Source organism: Palaemon carinicauda, unplaced genomic scaffold, assembly GCF_036898095.1.
Source record: "Palaemon carinicauda isolate YSFRI2023 unplaced genomic scaffold, ASM3689809v2 scaffold479, whole genome shotgun sequence".
NCBI lineage: Eukaryota > Metazoa > Arthropoda > Malacostraca > Decapoda > Palaemonidae > Palaemon > Palaemon carinicauda.
Genome location: NW_027171738.1, coordinates 112,593 through 125,000, shown reverse-complemented (window position 1 = coordinate 125,000; position 12,408 = coordinate 112,593). Strand labels below are relative to the sequence as shown.

At 33.5% G+C, this 12,408-nt stretch overlaps 1 long non-coding RNA gene across 3 annotated transcripts; it reads right to left on the bottom strand.

The window, feature by feature from the left end:
• Positions 1-9,770: 9,770 nt before the first annotated feature.
• On the bottom strand, positions 9,771-12,048 carry LOC137636985 (uncharacterized). Of its 3 annotated transcripts, XR_011043326.1 has the most exons (3): positions 11,991-12,048; positions 11,112-11,307; positions 9,771-10,931 (listed from the first exon to the last, which is right to left on the bottom strand). It is a non-coding gene; the product is annotated as an uncharacterized lncRNA (long non-coding RNA). The 3 variants fall into 3 exon arrangements; XR_011043325.1 differs by having other exon boundaries at positions 9,771-11,307; XR_011043327.1 differs by lacking the exon at positions 11,991-12,048 and adding an exon at positions 11,753-11,984 and having other exon boundaries at positions 9,771-11,307.
• Between the last annotated feature and the right edge of the window lie 360 nt (positions 12,049-12,408).

Below are 12,408 nucleotides of genomic sequence, written 5' to 3'. Positions count from 1 at the left end.
AAATCGATATTATAACATATACACAGTATAATAATATATAAATAGAAATAACTCAGATATAAATAGTTGTTGGATGAAATTAAAAAGTCAAGACGAAGAGATTCAATGGTATGTATAATAAACTATTTCAAAAGTTCAAACTTACATCAAATGTCTTTTTATTTATGAAATATTTACTGTAATGTTGTTAATGTTTTTAAAAATTTTTATTCATATTGTACATCACTTCTTATATCATTTATTTATTTCCCTATGTACTTTCCTCACTGGGCTATTTTTCCCTGTTGGAGCCCTTAGGCTTATAGCATCTTGCTTTTTCTAACTAGGGTTGTAGCTTAGCTAATAATAATAATAATAATAATAATAATAATAATGTCCCAATTTACAAGTTACTCACAAACACTACGTATCAGGACTACAGTATCCTTGGAGAGTTCTTAGCCAATTCCTAAATGCTAATATTTGAACATCTGAAACCTAGTCTACCTTATGGCAAAATCTATGGAAATTTGTTGGCCTTTCAGGGAGATACTTAAATCAGTCACTGGGGCCTGGGAGGCCGTTCAATAGCTCTGTGAAACTGGAGGAAACTCTGCAGTTGTTGTATGAAATGAAGTCAAATGATTGGACACCAAGATGCAAGAATTGAAATGGAGACTGAAGTATAGTTCAAGGTTAAAATTTAGATACAGGTAGGGGTCGAAATGACAATGCAAACATATTTCAGTAATGTGTACAGTACTCCTGCTTTAAGTGCATTGATGGCATTATTCCTCCCTATGGAGAAGGTGGCACTAAAATGGGTTTAATTAGAGTACTTTATAAATGCTTATTCAGCTTTCATCCTTCTCAGCTTATACAGATAAGCAAGAGAATACAAGTTTGACGAGGAAGTAAAATCTCGAGTCCCTTCATGATAACAACCAGGATATTCACGTTCACATCCTTCTTTAGGGACTTGAAAATGTGAACTGGGAAGACCTTAAGGTACTAGTATAACAGATGTAGAAAAGGCAACTATAACGTTCAATATCTCATCCAGTTCAGGAGTTTTGGGAATTTATCGGAGATAAATATTAAACAGAATACCTGTTCGACTACAGGATGCTAAAAGCCCAAGGACTCTAACAAGGAAAATAACACAGCGAGGAAAGGAAATAAGGAAAAGTATAGAAAGGTGTGCCTAAGTGTACCCTCCAATAAAAGAAGGTCCAAAAGTCAAGGTTCAAACTAAAAAAAATGAAATAAAACAGGCTATTTGACATATAATCTCTCTTACTTTGGTATGAGCATATCTCAAAAATATTTGTTCGCTAGCACAGTTGGGTGATTTCGTCTGTGAAATATATAATAAAATTAACGTTGCTACTCCAATATTTTCTTCAAACATACCGTATCTGATAAAGTCAATCAGAAGTCAATTTCAACAATCTCTAACGAATCCCTACGACAAAATTTTCTCTCATGCAGTTGTTCAAACTCTGCTAGTGAGGGCATGAAACATACTCAGAGGCATAAAGGAAGTTACCCTCAGTGCACGTTGAGGTCCCTCCGTTTGAGACAAGCAAAGTATGGTTCAATTTCTTTGACCAGCCTCTATACTTGGCAAATGGATACTTATAACCGAAGATACACAAGATATGGCTGAGGAAAAGAACAACTCATGCATGGAGAAAGGGGCATCAAGCAAATCAGGTTGTAATGATGTGTGATATCGTGAAATCAAATAAATAAATAAATGAATGAATAAGTAAATAAATGAGTTATTATCTTGATTATTATTATTGATTTTAGTAGTATTATCATAATAAGTAGAGAATCACAATGAAAACAAAACGAAACAATATATTATAGCGTTATTACATCCTACAAGTTTCAGCCCACTGACCGTGTTTTGGTGTTCAATGATAAGCATTTCCTTCTTCATATTCAAGGCACACTTTGGATTCCAACGATATATATAATTCAACATCAAAGCAAATATATATATATATATATATATATATATATATATATATATATATATATACATATATAGTAATGGAGGTACAGGGAACGAGAAGGAGAGGGAGACCAAAGCGAAGGTGGATGGACTGTATCAAGGATGACCTGCGATCAAAGGGATTAACCGGTGATGAAGTGTGGGACAGAGGTACATGGAGAAAGCTGACCAGAAACATCGACCCCACATAGAAGTGGGAGGGGATGTAGGCAAAGAAGAAGAAGAAGAAGAAGAAGAAGTAATGATAGATGAACATTAGGAATAACAGAATGGGTCCTTAAAGATTGCAAAAGAAGTAGAAGGGAGAGAAGACGATGGATTAACAAACTAAGAAAGTGAGCTGGTATAGACGGGCATAGAAAGACCACAAATAGAGGCAAGTGGAAGGACATGTCTGAGGCCTTTGTTCTGCAGTAGACTAGAAACAGCTGGTGTGATACACACACACACACACACACACACACATATATATATATATATATATATATATACAAATGTAGCCGTTTTAATCCATGTCTGGACAAAGGCTTCAGACATGTCCTTAGCCATGTCTGGGGTTTGGCCATTTTCATCGCCACGTGGGCCATTGTGGATTGGTGATGGTAGAGATTTTAATCAAATCACTGACAGCAAACCGACTGAGAGAGAGAGAGAGAGAGAGAGAGAGAGAGAGAGAGAGAGAGAGAGAGTGGTTACTATGGTTTGGCGCTCGGTCCGGGGAGGCCAGACCTCTCTGAGTTCCAGTGTGAAGTTGAAAGATCTTGAAAAACAACAACATGGAATTAGAGGTAAAATGGAAAGCTATAAAGTAGGTGTAGCTTTGGTGTCTATGGACTTAGGGAGAGATACCGCAAAGAACCCTTTAAAATGCCTACAGTTAACCGCCTGAGATGCAATAATGGCTGTAGCCTCCCCTGGAATGGCTGCTAAAAGATATAAGAACTAGCATTTGCTGTTTAACTTATTCACTAAAGGAAATAAGCATATTTCCAAAAAGTCAGCCTAGGCCTATGGTGACTTTACGTAGTTGAGGTATGGATGAAGGAGGTGTTCCTTCTCTGGGAATAATAGTATTCCTCTAAGGTTTCCTACCGTTTAAGTTTTTGCACGCATGTACGTACATACATGCATAATATATTCCTACCAAAATAATTGATAGAAAACCAACTTCAACAACTACTCCACCAACACCACAATTACTTCAATATTTATTATCGCTTATTTTATGAAAATGAACATAAAAGTAATTACTTTTAAATACGAAACATGAATAGAAATCTTATTTAATATTTAAGCAAATAAAAAACAAATTCGCCATCTTCAAATTTTGAATGTGTGGGAGAAAACTCGTTAAAGCTCGGCTCATTTGACTCGATGGAACGGTTTGAATCAGCTGATCTCATAAAACAACCTGCTAGTGTCATAATCCGTCAGTGTTGCTTTGAGTGCGAGTCAGTGTATATGTACGCGCGCGGTTTTTTATCTCGTTTCGTATATGAAATAAATAAAGAACTTTTTTAATCTGCAGCGATACATCATTGGGAAATGTAAGTACACCATTTGATTTCCATGTGTAATATGTCGATTAATATTGTTCTTTGGGTGTTTCCTTGTATGTGTAGATGATTTGAACTTCGCGGTTTTGAGTTGGGGAATGTGTAGCCAGATGTTACGCTGATATTTCGTAGTTTTACGAAACTTATTTTAAAAATATGAGCTTGCTGTAGTAGCGTCGAGTATAATTCATCCTCCAATATGTCGTTTAGTTAAGTAGTTATCAAATAATAATTGCCAGGAAAGATTAATTTCATTTCTTATCAGAGGAGAGTTCTAACGCCCATACGAGGGTTGCCATTAGGCAAGGGAGGGCGTTAGCCTAGACCTAGGGATATGGCGGGCTGGTTTGATCTACGTAAATAATCAAAAGTTTTCCTTTATAAATAAATAAATCATCAAATAAACTATGTACATCATATTGCTCTGGGTTAAATGATAATATTTGAAGCTTATTTTCTCGAAAACACGAACGTAGATCTTCAGATTTGAAAATAAATTACGTGAAAGTATTATCAATTTGATGTGATTTCTTCAACGTTTTTTGATACTTGTTACAGAACTCATGGCATTAATGACTTCCTTAAGAGAGAGAGAGAGAGAGAGAGAGAGAGAGAGAGAGAGAGAGAGAGAGAGAGAGCTGCCTCTACTGTATATTCTCCAACAATCTTTCTCTATCAGCGTCTCCAACAAAATTTCACCATCACTGTCTCCAACAATATTTGCCTTCACTACGTCTAACAATCTTTCTCCATCACAGCATCCAACAACTTCCCCCTCACTGACTTTCAACAATCTTTCACCCTCACTCTCTCCAACAATCTTTCACCCTCACTCTCTCCAACAATCTTTCACCCTCACTCTCTCCAACAATCTTTCACCCTCACTCTCTCCAACAATCTTTCACCCTCACTCTCTCCAACAATCTTTCACCCTCACTGTCTCCAACAATCTTTCACCCTCACTCTCTCCAACAATCTTTCACCCTCACTGTCTCCAACAATATATTCCCATCAGGGTCTCCAACAATTTTTCTCCCTTACTGCCTCCAACAATCTATCCATATCATGGTCTCCAACAATCTTTATCCCTTACCCTCTCCAACAATCTTGCTCCCTCACTGTCTCAATCTTTCTCCATCACTGTCTCCAAAAATCGTTCAACATCACTGTCTCCAACATTAATTCCAAAAGTGTGATTCTTCTTCAGTTCCGTTTATAGCAGGTATCCTCCAACAATGATTTTTTTTTTCAACACCTAATCTGTATCAGATAATGGTTTCGCGTGTGTTTGTGTGTGTGTATGTGTGTGTGTGTTTGTAAACCGTTTCTGGTCCACTGCAGGACAAAGGCCTCAGACATGTCTGGTGTTTGGCCATTTTCATCAGCACACTGGCCACTGTGAATTCACGATAGTGAGAGACTTAGTCTGATCGCTCACAGAAAACCAACCTATTATAAGGGTGGCCCTGAATAGTACAGCCTTTGCTGATAATAGTGATATGAAAATCCTTCCACCACATAGTTGAAAGGAAAATAAGAAATAGAATACTGTTTAAGTAGAACTAAAAACATTATTATTATTATTATTATTATTATTATTATTATTATTATTATTATTATTATTATTATTAAATGCTAAGCTACAACCCTAGTTGGAAAAGCAGAATGCTATAAGCCCAGGGGCCCCAACAGGGAAAGTAGCCCAGTGAGGAAAGGAAATAAGGAAAAATAAGATATTTTAAGAATAGTAACATTAAAATAAATATATCCTTTATAAACCATAAAAACTTAGATAAAACAAGAGGAAGAGAAACGAGATAGAGAATTAACTTAGGAAATACGATATTAAGAGAAAGCAAACATGCGAATATAATCAAACTATAGGGAGATAAGCTGGAGGAACCAAACGCTGGAGTGAGGATAGAGGGAGAGAGGTGTGGAGTCTGTGGACAGTCTGCGCTCGGAGAGTAACCGTTCAACCGATATCAGCTGATGGCGTTTCAAATTTGGTGGTCGAATTTAACTTCGAGCCTGTATATGACCTGTTTTTTTTATTATAATATCTATTATACATTACACGCTTTGTATTTGGGTTCTGGGATCGTGTAATATAACCTGGTGTAGGTATTATACGAAGTATTATGTGTACGAAACCCTTACGTTACCGTCTAATAATAATAATAATGATAATAATAATAATAATAATAATAATAATAATCTAAGATACTTGACTTGTAATGATATATCTCGTATTAAGTGAATAATAAAAAAAAAAAGTCTCACTGCCTTGTCAAAGTTGCCTACGAATTTACCTAATGCGATTAAGTTACTTTTAGGACTGAACACTTAAATATGTGTAATGTTTCTACTTATAAACCTGACTAATTCCCTTAACACGACTTTAGAAGGATAGTGAATCTCAAATTTGTTTTAAAATGGGTTTAACTTCTCGTCTGGAACTGAAAAATAATCTCTCTCTCTCTCTCTCTCTCTCTCTCTCTCTCTCTCTCTCTCTCTCTCTCTCTCTCTCTCTCTCTCTCTCTTAGTAATGCTAAATAACAAATTAACTTTTAGTGAACCTGCTAATATGACAGTATACATATACACACACACATATATATATATATATATATATATATATATATATATATATATATATATATATATATATATATATATATATATATATGTATATATATACATATATATATGTATATATATACTATATATACATATATATATATGTGTGTGTGTGTGTGTGTGTGTATATATATATATATACTAGATGTATAAATATATGTATAGATTAATACTGTGTATTTGAATCATAAGATCAGCATTTACCCTTGATAGCTATGTAGCATTTTCCTTATCGAACATAGAAGGAAAATAGACTTTCTTTAGGCTCATGTTCGTAATAACTTGTTTTTATAGGAATATTAAGTTTTTCTAGGTTATTGATTTTGCCACAAAGTGCTATCACAGTTGTTTGAGAGCTGAACTAGTCAGCGCCACCCATACTAGGTTGGTTTGCTGTGAGTGATCATAATAAAATCTCCCACCTTCACCAATCCACAGTGGCCAGCGGGGTGATAAAACCTGGTTAAATCCCAGACAAGAATAAGTATAAGTCTGAGGCCTTTGTCCTGCAATGGACTAGAAACGGTTGCAATTGGTATATAATTGTTGTTATATATATATATATATATATATATATATATATATATATATATATATATGTATGTATATATATATATATATGTATATATATATATATATATATATATATATATATATATATATATATATATATATATATATATATATATATATATATATATATATATATATATATATATATATATATATATATATATATACATATATATATATATATATATATATACATATATATATATATATATATATATATATATATGTATGTATATATAAGGTTATCATTCTTTTGAAATGAGACGTGGCTTATCATTGAGAAAACAAGTAGAATTTTTTCAACCAGGTAGCCAGGTAGCCCCACTGGCCTGCAGTCCTACCTAAAGATAATATAAGTAATCTGAAGATTTGACTAGAATTTGAATAGAGGTGACATTAAAGTAGACTTGTAGACTATGCAGAATGCAAAAGGCATCTCCTAGACCTAGACATTCTCTTTCTTGCAAGCCAATGAATTGTCTCTCACAATGTTATTTGTCTTAGAAACTAACGGTATTCCTATCTATTTTCAGATACAAAGGTCGCTCATGAATGGCAGAGGCAAGGGACAGTGACATTGCCTTATCAAGCAGTCCAGTGCCCTAGAGACTGACCATATATACATATGATGAGCGCCCAAGCCCCATCTCCAACCAAGATAAGACCAAGGATGACTAGACAATGGCTGCTGTTGACTTAGCAGATACACCTATAGGCTCCCCAACCCCCTCATCCTTAGCTCACAATGATGTTGAGGTTACAGTGACTAAAGGAACTAAGGAGTTTGAGCGGGACTGTGGTCTATCAGTCACCAGGCAAGACGCTACCACGAGGCCTCCTTTTCAGATCAAAGATGGTCCACATTAAGATAAGGTAAGAAATGTCAATTTATTAATCTATCTTAAGGTAACATTTCCTTCTTTTTATTATTATTACCCTTTTATCAAAATATATGTTTGTGTATGGGTAAGCAAGTGTATATATATAATAATGGTCAATCAATTTTCCTCTGCAGAATCTCAAAAATACCTTGAAATCTTCAAATAGTTTCATTTCTCTTTTTTTATTATTAGATATCGATATAAAAATGGTATTAGAAAACTAAAGTAATTCTTTAATCACTTGCCAAGCAATAAATATCATACAATTTGTTCAATTTACTTCAGAAGTTCAAACTAGTTGCAAATGATTTTCTGTTAAACATGTCTTTGGTATACTCGTACTACGATCTATTTCAATGTTATTAATGATCATATGTTTTATGTGATATATATATATATATATATATATATATATATATATATATATATATATATATATATATATATATATATATAACTGTATATATCTATCTATTTATATATATATATATATATATATATATATATATATATATGTATATATATACACTTACGCACACACACATACATATATATATATATATATATATATATATATATATATATATACACACACACACACACAACACAGCCTTGCCTTTGTGCGTCATATTCTTTGAGGTTATATATAAAATTTTTGACAGACTGAAATGGCATTTTGAGTGATATAACCTAAGGGAATAAAAATCCGAATGAAAATCTGGTCAATATTTGATAGGTGTACATCATTTTTCGTTCGTTAAAATACCAAGTGACGGACATACCTTGGCTCAGTGACGATTGTAGACGTGCTTTTTATGAGAAACAGGAGACTTCTCTCTTTTGGAAGGATAACAGAACAGATTTGTCTCTGTAATTATTCCATCATATCCAGGGGCTTTCCATAGTTTTTTTTAAGAATAGCTTCGACTTCACACACACTGAACTCATTCATGTGCACTTCCAGGTCATCATTATTTTCAGGTATATCAGTCAAATTATTCCCTGAGTATCTTCTATTTATGACCTGACTGAAGCGTTCCACTCAACGTTGCCTTTCTTCATCTTCTGTTATAACAGATCCATCTCTCTTTTTGATGGGTATATGTTTCTTATTCTTTGCCCCCTAGAGAGAACTCATAAATAACTCGAGTGATACTTACACCATTGCCACACAATGAATTCATAACTTTGTCAGCTCCATCTGCTTTTGTGTCTAAGTATTCTTTTTAGTCATTCCTGACTTTTCTTTTGACTTCACTATCAATACTTGAATACTTAGCATGTTATACCTTGTAAATTTCATTACTTCCTCGGAAACTTTCAACAATGTCTTTTTGTAGTATCCCATTATTTAATATCCATGGTATTCTTGTAACTGAATGTCTCAAAACTTCACTATTAACTGACTGATGTGTTCTGAATATCACACCATTCTCCAGTATGTATATGTACTATGGCAAATATCCGATTAATATAAGTTATTCAATATCATATAACTTGTTCCAGAACAAAAAATTCTGATGTTTTTACTCTCTACTTAGTTTCCAGTTCCTTCTAATGATTAATTAAAACCTTTATGGACTTTAAAACTGATAGGAGTGCCATGCTCTCTCCCAGAAGATAAAAAACCACTTTCCTCCAACTAAGGTTTTTTTATTCCACTGTTTTCCAATGAGTGCACACATATCCAGGCCATATTTTACACTAACTGCCAAACGCTGCTCTTATTTCCCATCATAATTAAATTTGACTTTATTTCCATAAAGCTAAGCTTACTGGGATCTTCAAACTTAAAGAGTTATTTACTAGACGTGAGATACTTTGCACCCTTCCCCCACTAAAGGGCTGCACGGAATTAAGGGCCATTTTTACCATTGCTAAGAGTCCACTGAAGGCCACTGATCCTCTCCCTCGAACTATATCGAGTTTGCTGAAAACTCTTTAGAAAAGTTCACGAGTAAGGAATGAAGTGTGCATATATAATATACAGATTTATACATACGTACATATATGTATACATGCAAATATATATATAACGTTCATTGTTACTCTTCTGGTAATAATGAATATAGAGACAGTCCTCTTAATAGGATTTAGTACATAAAGGAGACAAAGACCTGAAGTTAAAACATCTTTTTATTTAAAAAAACAGAACTAATACCAAAACTACACAGCTCAACTAATAAAACAAAGCAAAGACAAAAATACTATTTTACAAATTACAACTTAAGGAGGAAACTGTACCCCAGCAGAAGTGACAAACTAACAGTTCAAACAATCAGTAAATTTCATTTGAATGCATAAGGGGGAACAGTTAGGTTACTAAGTAATCAATTTTTCATAACTTCCTTCCCCTTAATAGGAGACAGCATTTTGGATCCAATTAATAAAATATGATACAAGAATCTTTATACACCAAGAATTATATACGGAAACAAACTCGCATCTTTAATGTCTGTCTGCAAAAAAGTTATATTTTTTATATGTAATATCCCAATGTTATACTGCTGCAGGTCACAGAGTTAACCATAAATTTATTTTAAATTTTATTTTCAAAAGAACGGATTAGTCAGAAAAGCTTCATACAAAGATATTATTTATACATTAAAAATATGAAATAAAATTTAAGAATATGAAGGCCCAAATCTTCTTCACTATACTCTAGGAACTGAGGAGGTTCAGTATTTTAACTAAAAACTGGGCGAATTAAATAAATTGCTAGATTCTAGGAACTGAGGAGGTTCAGTATTTTAACTAAAAACTGGGCGAATTAAATAAATTGCTAGATTCTAGGAACGGAGGTGGTTCAGTATTTTAACTAAAAACTGGCCGAATTAAATAAATTCGCTAGTCTGCAACAAGACCGTTCCTACACCCACATTGTTATAATAAACAGCTTGTCGAATTCAGGTGCCTTCAACATAAAGACTTCAAAAAAGCTTTTGATAGCTTCAAAGGCACATTTATAATACTATCCACTTCAGTCGATTTTAGACCTGATAAAAATCTAAGTGCAGCAACTTCAGAGATGTTCGGACAGGACCTCCGATACCAATCACACCATGCACTGCAGTGTTTATAGGAGTAGGCAATTCTTTGTGGTATGTAAAGTAAACATCCTTTGGTGCAATCATTCCACTAAACATCATGAGCCAAGTTACAAGACAAAGTGTTTTTGGAAGGCTATCCATCATTCTTGCATAAAGGTGAAGAAACAGGTCCCTCTATATCCTTCATCCGTACTTTGTGTGCAACAAAAGTCAACAATGACAAACTCATCTGAAAAAGAAATTAAACAAAGTTTGTAACAGCATTTGTAATTTCAAAGGGAAGAACAGTAGTATCTACAGATTTCAGAAATGCAGAAACTTTCAGCAGTGTCTAATACTTGATATCCTCTTTATACTAAAAATTTGGCATTTCCAACATAAATTATGTAAATAGACAAAAACACTTAGCTGGTTTTGGACGATGATGCAGGGCGAGACCCAGGAGGTGTCACTGTTCTGCCAACTCATTCCTTATAAGAACCTAAGTTAGAAATTCCATAGCTTTAGTTTCTGAAGAGGGTAGTTGTATAGTCTCCCTCCGACAAACTGGTTACTCCCAGGCTTCAATACCACACGTGAAGTCACAGCTGAAGGTAGAGGAACATCTGAAATAAAATATCAAACTCAATAACATAACTACCACGCTGGGGGACCTGGCAAATGTATTAGAAGTCATGCAAGATTAGGTCTGAATTACAGTCAATCTTCTATGGCAGTATGAATATAATTCCATCAAGTAGTAATGTTAAAAACTTCTGACTAAAATTTCTACTATCTTCATAGAAATTCTTCAGGAGATTCACATCAACTAATCTATGGTTTAAGATCTTCCAGGTGTGTTAAATAAAACTTTTATATTATAAAATCTGCAAGGTTAAATGTGATGCCTCTTACAATTGCTAAAGGACTATTCTCTCCTTAAGTGTGAGAGCCGATTTAACCCATGTGTAGAAATTGTTAATCAAAAGTATGAGCATATTAGACACTTTGTTGCTTTTCAATAGTTACAAAGATGCTTTCTATAATGTTCATCGATTAGCTTTTACTTACAAGCAACTTCAGAGGTACATAACCAGCAAGGTTAAATAGTTGAAGACATAGGTAATTCGCTCCTTACCCTTCGAGACACTGAACTGAACGGAGTCACTATTCTCTAGGGTAGTACAAATTATATACAAATAAATAAGCCATGTAAATGCAAATACCAAAACACCACCAAACACAAACGAAAACTGCTAATACAATACAATAATGCCATAAAATAAAATTTCTTGCTGGAACAACTTACAAAATACTGCCAATCCTAAGAGACTATTCCTTAACACTTCCACAGAACAAGTGAATCTAAAGTCATTGCAAATTCTAACTTCCAACGAAGACTAAACTTCACTCCAGCAAGGAGAGCTAAATACAAACAAAATCACTGTTAAAACAAGGATTACAGAGTAAATGCTATGAAGTACAGTTAAGGGGGAACTACTCGAAAAAGACAAAATAAATATTATTTGATATTATTAAGCTAGCATAATGTTATGTATACAATATATATATGTATATATATATATATATATATATATATATATATATATATATATATATATATATATATATATATATATATATATATATATATATATATATATATATATATACAGAATATCCAAACAGCTAAATTCCTTACATTTTATCTATTTTTGCTGATCAGT